Source organism: Mustela nivalis (genome assembly GCF_964662115.1).
Source record: "Mustela nivalis genome assembly, chromosome: 6".
In the NCBI taxonomy this organism is placed as follows: Eukaryota; Metazoa; Chordata; class Mammalia; order Carnivora; family Mustelidae; genus Mustela; species Mustela nivalis.
The window spans coordinates 72,141,830-72,157,320 of NC_139025.1; the positions used below are offsets into that span (position 1 = coordinate 72,141,830).

At 40.2% G+C, this 15,491-nt stretch overlaps 1 long non-coding RNA gene across 2 annotated transcripts in view; it reads left to right on the forward strand.

Annotated features, from left to right (window-relative positions):
- The window catches only part of LOC309866769, a 226,260-nt gene that overhangs the window by 158,148 nt on the left and 52,621 nt on the right, over nucleotides 1-15,491 (forward strand). The window lies entirely within an intron of this gene.

A 15,491-nucleotide genomic window follows, 5' to 3' on the forward strand; every position in this document is an offset into this window, starting at 1 on the left:
GCCCACCACACTCCCTAGCCCTTTTTTGAGTCATAAAAACATTTAAGCAAAATGTGATATCCTTAGGATCACCTATAATAGCCCTGAATGACCCCTCCTAAGGTAAGCTCCTGCCTCCCCAGCTAGGTTTCCAGTAGCAAAAGGTCCTGAAGGAAGAGAGGGGTTCACTTTCCCAGGAGAGTGCAGACAGAGGGGCACGAGGTTATGATTGCACTAAGTGGAAGAGGACTCAGGAAAGGGAGCGCATGGTACCTGGGCTATGTGTATATGCACACGAGAGCCTGACAGGAAGCCGTACACATTTATTTGTTAAGTAAAGATTTATATATCACACAGGAGAAGGAGAGGGGGGGTTTTCAAATGCCCTTATGGCCTAGAGAGAGCGGGGGGGGGGGGTGGCAGGAAGCAGAGTCACAGATTGAAGCACTGGAGAGCTATGGCCACAGAGAAATATTTTAGGAGGTTTTTGTCAATTCCAGCCCATTCTAGACAAAGCTACCAGTACCATCTTCTCTTGTTGCACATTTGTTATGATGAATTATATGTTTCTATGAGTGGCACGTTCATATTTCTGACATCTGTTTGGAAATTCTACTCATCCTCTGCAGCTGTCCTGATACTGAGGGCATTGTTATGCAATTTTTAGGTGTTCCAGAAGTACTTACAAATTGACAGACTGACACTGAACAGTGGGATTACATGAGCCTTAAAAGTGTATTTATCTGATCTCTGAAAGTGCTGTCATCTTACATATGCCATGGACTTTTTCTACTGTGAAATATTCCAAACAAACGGCAAAGAACGGGGTCATACAGCCAACACCCACATTTCACAAATGTTAACATTTTGCCCTAGCTCATATTTTTTAAGTAAAACATAACAGATTGAGTAAAAACCCCCTTTTGTGCCTCTCCAAGATCCTACTGCCCTCTCCCCACTCTCCCCAGAGGAGGCAATCATCCTAAAGTTATGTGTATCCTTCTTGTCCACGTTTTCGTTTTTATATTTTATTTATTGTTCTTTATTTTTTAAAGATTTTATGTATTTATTTGAGAGAGACAGAGAAAGCACGAGCAAGAGGGAAAACTAAGAAGACTAGAGGAAGAAGCAGACTCCCCACTGAGCAGGGAGCCCAATGCAGGGCTCGATCCCATGACCCTGGCACCATGACCTGAGTGGAAGGCAGATGCTCAACTGGCTGAACCACCCAGGCGCCCATATTTTTACATTTTTATTACACTGACATCCATAAATCATGGGTATCGTTTTGCTTGTTTTTAGGCTTTACCAAAAATGATATTACCACATTGTACCTACCATACTGCAGTTGACTGGTTTTCATCAAATTTATGTTTTTGGAATTCAACCACAACACATACATCTCTAGTCCATTCACTTTCACTGCACAGAAGAGAGTGTTCCCACTGTATGAGCACACACAACTATGTATTTTCATGCTGGTGGACATTTGGGTTGCTTTAATTTTTATCTATCACCTAAAATGCTGCCGTAAATGTCCTGTGCACATTTCCTTGCACCACATAAGTATGAACTCTCCTATAGAGTTTTATTGGAAGGGGAAGTCTGGGTTAAAGGGCACACACATCTTGATCTTTACTATATATTACCAAATCTGTTTTCCCACGCTGTTGTACCAATTTATACTCCTAGGAGATCACCTATTTCTCTATGTCATTCTTAATGCTTGTGCTCTCAGACATTTCCACTTTCGTCATCCTCATAGATGGAAAATAGCATCTCATTGTGGTTTGCATTTTCCTCATTACCCAAGCAGTTGGTCCTCTTTACACACTTGACAGCCATTCAGCGTTCCTCTTCTTTAAATTCATGGGCCGGTCATTCTCTGTCCACTGTTTATTGAGTTGTTTGTCTGTTTCTTATTGATTTTTAAGGGTTATTTGCATATCCTGAGTGTGAATTTTAGTGGAGTACTGCCTTTTCCCCTACTTTTTGCAGTCATCTGACCTCCAGGTTTCACTCCTCATTCTTTGAAGATTTTAGCACCTGATTCATTGTCTCCTTCCCAGTACTCAATTACTGGGGATTTCAAAGAATAACAAGGATGATCTTCTTGGTTCCTGGCCCCCTCACTCCCAGGGATCCTGTCTTCACCCTTTCCCAAGTCATCTGCTTCCAGTCATGCCTGAGACCTTGCCAGTTACCAATAATCAACATTCCCTCCTTTCTCTTGATGACAAACATCCCCATGTTCAATACTTGGGTTTCAACACACTGCTTCCCATGCCTGACTTCAATAATTCTTCAACTCTTACAGAACCTGCTTTCTATTGACCTGCCAGTTTTTAATATCCCACACCCCTTAGAGTCCTTAACCCCCTCCCCTATCTGCCTTAGAATCCACATTCCATCATTACAGTCACTTCCCTGTATGTGTGGTTGTTCTCTTACTGTTTTTCTCCCTTGAATTTTCTGGAAGAACCCCAACACCGAATAAATACAACTCTCCATTAGCACATCAGCAAATGATGTTTGCTAGGGCACAACACACAAGCATGGTGATATTCACGACCACTAACCTTAGAAGGGTCTTCAGGGCTGTCCTTCAGTCCTTCAGCTCCACTTCCCGAATTGACTCACTCTCTCATAATCTTATAGACAACCATTTCATAACCTCTCCTCTTCCCTCAAATTTCCAAAGCCTTCCATGTCCTCACTTTTAATTGATGATCCTTGCTTCTGATTGTATGGAGCATATAGAAGTAATCTAAAAAGTATTACCAATCTAAAAAGTATTCTCCGCTTTCCCTTCTGTTACAGCTGATCAAGTGTCAGTGTTCCCATGCAAATCCAACACCTCCATTTTTGCCCTGGGTCGCATTCCTTCTCACTTCCTCAAAGATCCGTCTGTACTAGATCATTCCCATCAGCGTATACTCTGTATATCTCCTATGTTAAAAGAAATAAAAACAAAACCCTGAACTCCCTTAATACGTCCCTCAACTCCTATCCCATTTCCCTTCCTCCCTTTAGAAGAAAACTCAAAAAGATCATCTATACTCATCATCTCCCCTTTCTCTTCTGTTCTTTCTTGAAACGAGGCCCAATGACTTTCATAACTACCACTCACTGAAACGATCAGCAAGGCCGTGGATGACCTCCACTTTGCCAAAACAATAAATGCTCGGTCCTCATCTCACTTAGCCTCTCAGCAGCATCTGACATAATTGCTCCCTCCTTCTTGAGAAACCCCCCTTCTCTTTGGTTCTCTTCAAATCCCATTGAATGCTCCTTTACTGGTTCCTTCTCTTCCCTTCCAGGTCTAAAACTGGAGCACCCTGGGGACCTCCTCTCCTCTATGGACATTAATTTATTCAGGGATGTCACCCAGCCCATGGTTTCATACATCATCTATAGATTGGCTGCTCTCAAATTGACATCTGTGGCTTCACCTTCTTGCCTGAACTCCAGACTCATATACTGGTTAGCCTACTACTTGACACTTATACTTGATGTCTGATAAGTATCTCTAACTTAAGATGTTCAAAACCAGGTTCTTCGTGCTCTCCCATAAGCCTACTCCGCCTACAGGGTTCATCTTATTAAAAAACACCACCATTAACCCAGTCATGGGGGCCTTGGAATCTCTACACTTTGACCTCTCCCCTTCTCTCCCATCCTATGTAGGCAAATTATATCTTCTCAACCTCCAAAATACATCAGAACACATGCACTTCTTACTACCTCCACTACCATTATCCAGAAACAAGTCATCATCTCTTGCCTGGACAATTAGAATAGCCTACTAACTGGACACTCTGTCCCTTTCACCCTTATCCTTCTCCAGTCCACTTTCCACACAGTAGCTAGAGTGATCCTTATAAACTGTTAGCTGTATCTTGCCATTCCTTAGCTCAAATCCTCCAGTGGTTCCCCACATCCTTCAGATGTCCTTATCAATGGTCTTCCAGCCCCTACCTACCCTGTTTCCCTTCTCTTCTGTCACTCTTCTCCCCACCCCACCTCCTCCAGACACAGTGGCCCTCTTTTTCCTCAATGACCAGGCAGAAATTTCTGGATATCCACATGCCAAACTCATCTTATCAGGATGGCTTTCCTCAGCCACCACCATAAAATAGAAGCCCCTCTCTATACGCTATCCCCTTATCCTGCTTTCTTTTTTCCCCATGGCACTTAGCATCACCTGGCATGTACCTATTTGTTTGTTGGGAACGCAAACCATCACAAGAACATCGACTTTTGTTTATTTACTGCTAGGTACTAGGTACTAAGCTAAGTATATAGCACTAGGCTAGGTATATTACAGAAGCTCAGTAAATATTTGTTGAATGAATGAAAAAATGGACAAATTATTTTTCTTAAAAGCTTTAGTTTTGCATTTTCAAATGTAGTCCTTTTTTTAATTTTTAATTTTTTATAAACATATATTTTTATCCCCAGGGGTACAGGTCTGTGAATCACCAGGTTTACACACTTCACAGCACTCACCAAAGCACACACCCTTCCCAATGTCCATAATCCCACCCCCTTCTCCCAACCTCCCTCCCCCCAGCAACCCTCAGTTTGTTTTGTGAGATTAAGAGTCACTTATGGTTTGTCTCCCTCCCAATTCCATCTTATTTCATTGATTCTTCTTCTACCCACTTAAGCCCCCATGTTGCATCACCACTTCCTCATATCAGGGAGATCATATGAGAGTTGTCTTTCTCTGCTTGACTTATTTCGCTAAGCATGATACACTCTAGTTCCATCCATGTTGTCGCAAATGGCAAGATTTCATTTCTTTTGATGGCTGCATAGTATTCCATTGTGTATATATACCACATCTTCTTGATCCATTCATCTGTTGATGGACATCTAGGTTCTTTCCATAGTTTGGCTATTGTGGACATTGCTGCTATAAACATTCGGGTGCACGTGCCCCTTTGGATCACTACGTTTGTATAAGATTTTATTTATTTATTTGACAGGCAGAGATCACAGGTAGGCTGAGAAGCAGGCAGAGAGAGAGGAGCAATCAGGCTCCCTGCTGAGCAGAGAGCCAGATGCAGGGCTTGATCGCAGGATCCTGGGATCATGACCTGAGCCGAAGGCAGAGGCTTTAACCCACTGAGCCACTCAGGCGCCCCTCAAATGTAGTTTTTAATTCAACTTCAATTTATTTTTGTATATGGTTTGAAGTAGGGATCTAATTTATTTTTAATTTTTTAAAGATTATATTTTCTTTGAGAGAGAGAGAGAGAACAAGCTGGCAGGAGGGGCAGAGGGAGAGGAAGAAACAGACTCCTTACTGAGCAGGGAGCCAGATGTGGGACTCCATCCCAGGACCCTGGGATCATGACAAATAGCAAAGAGCAGAATTGTTTTTGCTATTCTTTTTTTTTTTTTTTTTTTTAAAGATTATATATTTATTTATTTGACAGAGAGAGATCACAAACAGGCAGAGAGGCAGGCAGAGAGAGAGGAGGAAGCAGGCCCCCTGCCGAGCAGAGAGCCCGATGCAGGGCTTGATCCCAGGACTCTGAGATCATGACCTGAGCCCAAGGCAGCAGCTTAACCCACTGAGCCACTCAGGCGCCCCTGTTTTTGCTATTCTTAAAGTTTCATTCTTCCATATGAGTTGCACTGAGACACAAAACAAACTATTGAAATTTGGATCAGAATCACATGGACCTCATAGATCAAAGTGGGAACAAATGGGCATCTTCGTGTTACTGAGCCTCCTCAGATGTAGGAGATCTCTCCACTTACTCAGATCTTCATTTTGCTCTTCCAAAATGGTTTATATGTTTCTCTGTAAAGATAGAGCAAACTCGATGTTATTTTTATTCTTAGATAGCTGATAGATTTTATGCATGGTACCCTTTTCTCTCTAACATTTTTAACTGGTTATGTTGTAGGACAACATTACTGATTTTGCATGTTGAACTTGCAGCTAGCAAACTGCTGACTTATTAGTTCTAATATCTTGTCTTAGATTCTATGCATTGATGAATATTGAGTTTTTCTCATTCTTATGAATTCTTACATCTTACCTCCTTCTCGTATTTTATTGTATTGATTAAAACCTCCAGTATAAGATTGAATAGTAGGAGTGCTGCAGGTATCCTTTTCTTATTACTGAGTCCCATGGGAATATAGTTAGGATTCACTTTTAAATTATATCTATTATAGATGTTTGGTAGGACTCTACATTGGGTTAAGAAAATTCCCTTCTAGGGTGCCTGGGTGGCTCCGTGGGTTGTCTCTGTCTTCGGCTTAGGTCATGATCCCAGGATCCTGGGATCAAGCCCTGTATCAGGCTTGCTGCTCAGCAGAGAGCCTGCTTCCCCCTCTCTCTCTGCCTGCCTTTCTGCCTACTTGTGACCTCTCTGTCAGATAAATAAATAAAATCTTTAAAAAAAAGAAAAGAGTAGAAAATTTCCTTCTAGCCCTAGTTTGCTACAAGTTGCTTTTTTTTTTATTCTGAATAGATTTTAAATTCTATAGGAAGAAATTTTTTGCTTCTATTGAGATGATTATATGGATTGGTCCTTTGGTCTCTTAAGGAACTGGATTATACTGATACATTTTCTGCTGGTGAACATCCTGTACTCTTGGGATAAACTCTGCATGTCCATGATTTATTATGTATATAGCACTGCACCAGAATTGGTGATCAAAGAGTCCTTATGTTGCAGTGTGCTGTATAGTGATGGCCTCCTCTTCATACAGTAGCTTGGAAAAATATCAGAATTTAATTGTCATCAGATTTCAGTACGAAGAAAGGACTTATCTGCAGGAAACAATGGAATGAATGATTAACCCTTTTATCTCTGAACATTAATGAGATAAATTTCTATTTGTATATACATTTTTATTTTGTGTGTAAATTTCTATTATGTATATACTATCACTACCACTTTGGAATTTTTGCCATCTACGTTCCTTGTTGAAATTGTCAATAGTTGGCCTTTTCCTGGTTTCGAATTGATTATTTAAAAACTGAATGGAGGGGCGCCTGGGTGGCTCAGTGTGTTAAAGCCTCTGCCTTCAGCTCAGGTCATGACCTCAGGGTCCTGGGATGGAGCCCCACATCAGGCTCTCTGCTCAGCAGGGAGTCTGCTTCCTCCTCTCTCTCTGCCTGCCTCTTTGCCTACTTGTGATCTCTGTCTGTCAAATAAATAAATAAAATCTTTAAAAAAATTAAATTAAATTAAAACCGAATGGAAGTTTAGTTTCCTCTTAGAATGTACAAAGCTCCGAGAAAATATCAACTCCCACCCTAGCAATGAAAAAAATATAGATAATCTACAGAATCATAACTTTCCTAGACACCATCAGAAAGCAGAGGCAACCATGTGAGTTGAATGTTGAACACTGAGAAGACTGGTGGAAGAAAAATGGGACACATGAACTGTTTCACTTTTGTCAAAGTAGGGGAAGAAGAGGTTGCCATAAAAGTGGGTAGGAGGAAAGCAGCTAAAATTTTAATGAATTCTTTAAGACTGAGTGTGGGCTAACATGCAGTTTAGAACAGTTTCTCAGCATTACCCCTATTAACATTTTGGGCAGGATAATTATTTTTTGTGAAAGGCTGTCCCAGGCATTGTAGAATATTTAGCAGTGTTCCTGGTGTCTTCCTACTTGATGTCAGTAGTAACCACCCCTCCCCCCGGCCCCATTGTGATCATCAAAAACGTCTTCAGACATTACCAAATATCCTTTTGGGGGCAAAATGCTCCTGACTGAGAACCACTGGTTTGGAACCATGAACACCCAGACACAAGAGAGTCTGAACTCACTCACAAGCTCTCTTCCAAAGCCTTCCACCAAGTGCTGGTGAAAGAGACAGGAGCAGAGAGAACCCCCAATTAAAAAGCAAAGATTGTCAGATTCAATACAAAACATGACCCAGCTAATACGTGGTCTACCAGAAAGTCACTCTGAAATTGAAGAAAGGGTTTAAAAGTTAAAAGATGGAAAAAGGAGATCATGCAAGCAAAGCTCAAAAGAAAGCTGGAGAAGCTATATTAGTACAAAAAAAAAAAAAAAAAAAAGTACACTTCAGAACAAAGACTATTGCCAGGGATAAAGAGGAACATTACATAATGAAAAAGGGATCACATTAGCAAGAAGATATAACTCTCCTAAGTGTATGCATCTAAAAACAGAACTTCAAAATAGATAAAGCAAGAACGGTTAGAATTAGAAGGAGAAACAGGATAATCTGCATTTATAGTTGAAGGCTTCAACTCTCCTTTCTCAGTAATTGATAGAGCACGTAAATGGAAAATCAATGAGGATATCTACAGATACAAACAATACCGTCCACCAGCTTGACCTAACTGACACGTATAGAACACTCCACTTAACAAGAGCAGAATATACCTTGTTTTTCATAAGCACACATGAAACATTCATCATGATAGACCATATCCTGGGCCAGAAAACAACCCCCAACTCTTTGAACAAGACTGAAATATTACAAGTATGCCCTCTGGCCTCAATGGGGGTGAAGCTAGAAGTAAATAACAAAGGTGACTGGGAAATCTCTAAACATCTGTAAATGAAACAATCCACTGTTAAATACCCAGACATCGACAGTGATATACAAGAGAAATTAGAAAATACTTTAATCGAATTAAATGAAAACTCAAGGGGCGCCTGGGTGGCTCAGTTGTTAAGCAGCTGCCTTTTGCTCGGGTCATGATCCCAGGGTCCTGGATTGAGCCCCACATCTGGCTCCCTGCTAGGCGGGAGGCCTGCTTCTCCCTCTTCCACCACCCCTGCTCTCTCGCTGTCTCTGCCAAATAAATAAATAAAATCTTTTAAAAAATGAAAACTCAAATATATCAAAACTGGGGGGAATATAAATGAGTATCGTCATCCCCCGCTCCCTTTGTCTCTCCCCCCCACCTCCCTCTCTGTCTCTCCTCCAAAACTGTCTGGATTTTTTTTAAATGATCCATTTCTAGTTGAAAAAACACATCTCTAAAACTATCTTGTCCTGGTATTTTTATTGAGAGGGGGCAAAACAGGGTTTGATTAGTTATTCATTTGTTTTCTCTAATAATTTTTTACTTTTTCAAGTTTTCCTGATGCCAAACAATACGTGTATCCTCTCACTGATAAGGCTGTTCCTACATTTGTGCTTTTCAGAAGGAAAGGAAGGTTACAAGGGGATAAGGACCCTCACTGGGAAGCAGGCGCACACTGGGGGCTTGACAATCCCTGGCATGCCTCTGTGGGATGATGAGGGCATTCCTGCCTTCTCTTGACCACTTGGCCTTAGAAGAAAGCCTATGCCTTACCCCATTCTAAATGACGTTGAAGTCATCCACAGCCTTGACACATAATAGGTGGGGACCAAGAATGGACACATCTCACCAAATCTTATTTGTACATTCTCTCATGTCTTTGATCAGCCCCGCCCCTCATTTGTCTATTCTGTTAGTAATTTTATTTTTTTATTTTTTTTCAGATCTTATTTATTTATTTGAACAAGCAAGAGAGGGCATGCGTGACCATGAATGGGGGCGGAAGGACGGAGGGGCAATTTCGAGGGTGAGGGGAGGCAGAGGAGAGGGAGAGGCAGACTCCATGCTGAGCAAGGAGACCGATTCAGCAGGACTCAGTCCCAGGACCCTGAGATCATGACCTGAGCAAAAGGCAGATGCTTAACCGAATGAGCCACCATGATGCCCTTTACTAGTCATTTTAAAAGACCCAGCTCTTAATATTGCCAATTATCTCTATAGTTTTTTTTTTTCTTTCTATGGAGATGAGAGGATGGTGGTGGTAGTTTGGTCTCAGATAGCTATTGTTTGGTTTGTTGGTTCCAGTCTCCCTCCCATTCCACTGCGCCAGCCTCTTAGTTCCCCTCCAGTGGCAACCAATGTTACCAGTTGTCTTTTTATCTATCCTTTCAGCAAGACTTTGTGCGTGTATGAGCAACTACGTATAAATCATACTTAGGTAGTTGTAACTCCTTCTTATAAAAGAGCAGCATATTGTACACGCTGTCCTACCTTTCATTTAATAAATAATACATTTTGGAGATGATCATGAATCACTACATACTGAGAATCCTCATTCTTTTTAATAGTTGCACACAGCATTTGTATTTTATGACTGTTCACTGAATTGTAATCAATCTTTTGCTTTTATAAATAGTAGTATAATTAATAGCTTCTTTCATACATCGTTTTGTTTGTATCTGTAGATAAATTAGGAGAAGTGAAATTTGTCGGTCAAAAGGATTATGCTTGTGTTATTTTATTCCATATTGTCAAATTGCCAAATTGTCTGATGTTCTATAGATTTACACTGCTGCATACAATGTGTGAGAGGGCCTGTTTCATCACATCCTAACTACCGGCTAACCCAGAGTTCAATCAACTTATTGGATCTTTACCATTCAGATCATTTTAAAATGGGGAAGGTGATTAAGACGTACAGACTTCCAGTTACAAGTAAGTCATGAGGTACAGCATAGAGACTACAGTCAGTAATATTCTAATGACAGAAAGTGACCACCTTTACCGTGGTGAGTGAGTATAATATACAGAATCATCGAGTCATGATGTTGTGCACATGAGACTAATAGGACATTACATGTCAACTATGTTTTAAAATAAAAATGTCTCAATACATGAGTTAATTAGATAAAAATGGTATTTCATCATAGTTTAACTCTATTTCTTTCTGTACTGCTGCAGTTGAGCATTTTCTGGGAACATCTATTCGTATCCCTGGCCCATTTTTTCCCTAAGAGTTTTTGTCTTTTTCTTATTGTTGTGTAGAGGTTCTCTATGCATTAGGAAAATAAGCCTTAGCCTAGCCTACCTTCCTCCAGCTTGACTTTCTGTTTTAACTTTACTTACACATAAATAAAGCCCCCTTAGTAGAGTCTTCTCTGGATAATTATGTATGGGCGCTTTTTATTCTCATTAGCTCTTTGTTTGTCTTAAATTTCATATGGTCTGACCTAATATTGACACTCCAACTTTCTTCAGTTAATAATTAGCCACTCTTGCTGTAAAATGTGTAAGCCTAACAATTCACAGACCTGTACCCCTGGGGCAAATAATACGTTATATGTTAATAAAAATAATTAATAAAAAATAATTGGCCACTCTATCTTCTCCATCCTTATATTTACAACCTTTGCAGACATTTTTCCCCTCCATCTCTTGTCATCAGCCTATAACTGGATTTTGTATTGCTTTATTTAATCCGATCTGCTGGTCTGAATAGATTCATTTACCTGCTCGCAATGATCAATAAATGTGGACTTATTTCTACCCAATGTTACTGCGTTTTCTGTTGATCATCTATTACTAGTTTACTAAGGCTGCTATGACAAATTACTACAAAGGGGTGAATGTAAAAAACTCCGGAAACTGTTTTGTCATAGATCTGGAGGCCAGAAGTCTGGAATGTAGGTGTTGGCAGGGCCAGGTTCCCTCCTGAAGCTCTTGAGGACAGTCTGTCCCTTGCCTCAGCTAGCCCCTGTGGCTATTGGCATTCCTAGACTTGCAGCTTCATCTCTCCGATCTCTGCCTCTGTCTTCCTCAGACCAGCAGTCCTCTCCCTGTGTGTCTGACACTTAGCATTGGATTTGGATTTAGGGCCTAGCCAGATAACTGAGGGTGATCTCATCTAGGGATCCTTAACTTCATTCCACGTACAAAGACTTTTTAAAAAAGATTTTATTTATTTATTTGACAGAGAGAGAGAGTGTGTGTGTGTGTGAGAGCGCACAAGTAGGGGGAGTGGCAGAGGGAGAGGGAGAAGCTGGCTTCCCTGCTGAGCAGGGAGCCTGATGTGGGGCTGGATCCCAGAATTCCAGGATCCTAGGACCCTGGAATCATGACCTGAGCCAAAGGCAGACACTTAACTGACTGAGCCACCCAGGCACCCCGTGCAAAGACTTTTTTTCCAAATAAGGTCACATTTACAAATTCCAGGGATTAAGATATAATCATATCTTTTGGAGGGGCTATCAATCAACCCCCCCACCGTACAACATCCTTATTCCTTATTCTTAGTTCCCCCCCTTTCTTGACTAATGTTAGATTGATAAAGGTATATCTTTTTACCTTTGCTTGTTCAGAAGGTATTAGATATTTACACTAATTTTGGTCAGTATCCTTAAATTTCAACAGACATACAGCCATAAAATTTTCTAATAAATTCTGTATTTTTTCAGTATTTCCATTCTTTCACAGAAAAAAATCTCCCAAATTAACATACTTTTATTTCCCACTGAATAAATCCCAACCCAGTCTTGTTTGTTATTTTGTCTAGAAATGGTGCCCAAAATTTTCAAATATCCAATGAATAAATACTGAGCATCCCTCTGTAATATTTATTTATTCATTTATAAATTATAGACATGCGTCACTTTCCAACATATTATATAAATTACAAAATATATACAAAAAGATAAAAATAGATAAATTTCGTGTAAAGATGACAAATCCTGATGCTTTCTTTCTGGGAATAAAGAAATGATTTTGTTGGCCCTCAGGGGCACATGCACCTTATTTTGGATACCACTTGTTTCAAGATTTCATTTCACTTTCAAAATAGCACACCAACTATGTTAATAAGAAATTCACTGCCTGGGGCACCTGGGTGGTTCAGAAGTTTAAGCCTCTGCCTTCAGCTCAGGTCATGGTCCCAGGGTCCTGGCATCGAGTCCCACATCAGGCTCTCTGCTTAATGGGAGCCTGCTTCTTTTTCTCCCTCTGCCTGTCATTTCCTCTGTTTGTGCTCTCTCTCTGGCAAATAAATAAATAAAATCTTTAAAAAAAAAAAAAAAGAAGAAGAAAGAAAGAAATTCACTACCGATTCGGAATTACATTTATGAAAATGTTTTACATTTACTATGTAAATGTTTATTTAGTAAATAGTAAATTTATTTATATAGTACTTATTTATATATATTTATATAATATTTATTTATATAGTAAATAGTAAATGTAAATTTACTATGTAAATGTTTTACATTTACATTTCCTCTTCCTACATCTTCCCTTTCCATTTACTGTCATTTGGTAAAGTTAGGCTTCCTGTTGTCCAGTAGATGTAGTTCGAGGCTTTCAGTCTACCTTTGTCTACTTTTCTTTTCTTTTTGCTTCCCCATACTTCAGAATCTTCTAAAGTGTTTTCCAATTCACTTATTCTCCCTTTCACTTTTAATTTGCAAGTATTCTTTTTTTAAATTCTACTTTCAAAATAGTATTATCATGAAATGATTAAGCACCATGGAATCAGACCACTGCTCTGTTTTGAATCCTTGTTCCACCACAAAAACCCTATGAGAGTTTGGGCAAATCATCTCATTGCCTTTTTCTCATTTGTGTATGGTAATAATACTATTCTTATTTCATGGGGGTTTTGTGCTGATTAAATGAGATTTAGTAGCTTAATATGTTTCAAGCATCTAGATTTATGCCTAGTACTTATTAAATGCTCATTAAAGTCAGATATTTCTGGGGCACCTGGGTGGCTCAGTCAATTAAGCGTCTGACTTCTGCTTTGGTCATGATCTTGGGATTCTGGGATCCAGCCTAGTGTGTCCGGCTCTGTGCTCAAAGGAAAGTCTGCCTCTCCTTCTGCCCCTCCCTCCACTCATGTTCTCTCTCTTTCAAATAAATAAATAAAATCTTTTAAAAAATGAAGTTAGTTATTTCTATTTCTAATTTTACAGAATTGAAGTCAGAGAACATAGTTGATTTTCTCTCTCTCTGGTGGAAAATTTTATTGATGTTTTATCTGGAACTTGACACTGTAAAGAATTCTGTGGATATATTCTTGAATATTTGGTTTGCAGAGTAAAGAGCTAAAAACAAAGCCAGAACCAGCTCTCCCTCTAAGGACTAGAAAAAAACTGGACATATAATTTTTAATTTATTTTTAGAGTATCAGAAAGCCAACAAAAGCTACTGGGCTCAAATCCGAGGGATCAATAGGAAAGTGGGTAAATAAAACTAAGAATATATACATAAAATGGAAAATTATGCAGTATGAAAATGGAGTAACTAGATCCATATATATCAGCATGGGTAAATGCAAAATCATTAGGGGCGCCTGGGTGGCTCAGTGGGTTAAGCCTCTGCCTTCGGCTCAGGTCATGATCTCAGGGTCCTGGGATTGAGCCCCACACCGGACTCTCTGCTCAGCGGGGAGCCTGCTTCCCCCTCTCTCTGCCTGCTCCTCTGCCTACTTGTGATCTCTCTCTCTCTATCAAATAAATAAATAAATAAAATCTTTTTTAAAAAGTTTTAAAAAATGCTTTTAAATCTGGAGGGAATAACTAAATCATGAGTGTGGTCATCTTGGGTGTGAGGGAGAGGGGTTGGCGAGTAGGAGTGTTGTCTAAGCGGCTTTCATGTGGATGGATAAGCACAATATAGTAAGTATATACAATGAAATATTATTCAGCTTAAGAAGGAAGGAAACTCTGACACATGCTATAACATGGATGAACCTTAAAGACATCATGCTAAGTGAGATAAGCCAGTCAGAAAAAGACAAACCCTGTATGATTCCACTTATATGAGGTACTTAGAGGAGTCAGCTTCATAGAGACAGGAAGTAGGATGTTGGTTGCCAGGAGTAGGGTAGAGGGGGATGGGAGTTATGCCATTAGACAATGGGCATAGTGTTTCAGTTTTACAAGATGAAAGGAGTTCTGGAGATGGATGGTCGTGATGCTTACCCAACATTGTAAATATATTTAATACCACTGCACCGTACACTTAAAAATGATTAAGATAGGGGCGCCTGGGTGGCTCAGTGGGTTAAAGCCTCTGCCTTTGGCTCGTCATGATCCCAGGGTCCTGGGATTGAGCCCCGCATCGGGCTCTCTGCTCAGCGGGGAGTCTGCTTCCCCCTCTCTCTCTGCCTATCTCTCTGCCAACTTGTGATCTCTGTCTGTCAAATAAATACATAAATAAATCTTTTTAAAAAATGATTAAGATAGGGGGCGCCTGGGTGGCTCAGTGGGTTAAGCCGCTGCCTTCGGCTCAGGTCATGATCTCAGGGTCCTCGGATCGAGTCCCACATCCGGCTCTCTGCTCAGCAGGGAGCCTGCTTCCCTCTCTCTCTCTCTGCCTGCCTCTCTGTCTACTTGTGATCTCTCTCTGTCAAATAAATAAATAAAATCTTAAAAAAAAATTAAAAAATGATTAAGATAGTAAGTTTTATGTATTATACCACAATTAAAAAACTGGGATAAAAAGGACTTTAGTGGTGTCTATAATGGTTTAGCATTAAAAAAAAAAAAGAGAGAGTTTATCTGTTTATTTATTTGAGAGGGAGGAAGAGAGAGAGAGCAGGGGGAGGAGCGGAAGGGGAAAGAATCCCGAGCAGACTCCCTGTTGAGCTCAGAGACCGATGCAGAGCTCGCTCTCGGGACCCTGACATCATAACAGGAACCAAAATGAAGAGTTGGACATCGAACCGACTGAGCCACCCAGGTGTCCCTATAATATTTTAAC